Here is a 750-nt window from a genome sequence, read left to right on the forward strand (position 1 = left end):
GGGGGGGCTATGTAAGTCATTCTTGAGCCAGCTTGAGTACTTGCACAACCATCCCATAAGCACTCAACATGTTTCAAGGTAAACCGTTCTCTGGATAAGCCGCCTATTTCGGCCGGATTTTCGAGTAGTTTTTCTTCATTCGTTCGTTGTGTCTCTGTGGCAGATAGTTGAGAGTTGTAGAAGTAGAAAGAATGCTGGAAGAAGAGTCTTGAAAGGTTTCGGGCAAGCATTGTGTGCTCCACGTGTGTAGTAAGGACCGAGAAGGAGGTAGGATGAAGCATGTTGTTGTGACCAACTCGGCAATGGATCCACACACTCACATAAAATACAAACCACCGAGGTCTGAGGGCCGAGATGCGAACTGAAAATGTAATACGGAAATGATTAGTTCAGCCCAAAGCGATCCATTCATCATCTTTTATGTGCGTGTATACGCCTTCTGAATGAATTTGTAGATCGTACATCTTCAGTTATGTTTCCAAACCACAAAGTAATAATCCTAAAAGGAGCTGAATGGACACACAAACCTTATCTGACAAGGAAACTGGGCGAAGATCCAATACTCGGCGGGTTGCTTGCTCGCTCGGTGAATCCCCTCAGTAACTATCAATCCTAGTAAATATTGTATCGATATCTTGAAAATATTTTTTTTTAAACTCGACGGTAACAGTTTTCCAAATCATGTTCAACGTGTTTGTGCAAATCTTGATCGATCATGAGTGACATTCTTTCCGACCTTCAATCGTACTT

This window comes from Tigriopus californicus, chromosome 4, assembly GCF_007210705.1.
Source record: "Tigriopus californicus strain San Diego chromosome 4, Tcal_SD_v2.1, whole genome shotgun sequence".
Lineage (NCBI taxonomy): Eukaryota > Metazoa > Arthropoda > Copepoda > Harpacticoida > Harpacticidae > Tigriopus > Tigriopus californicus.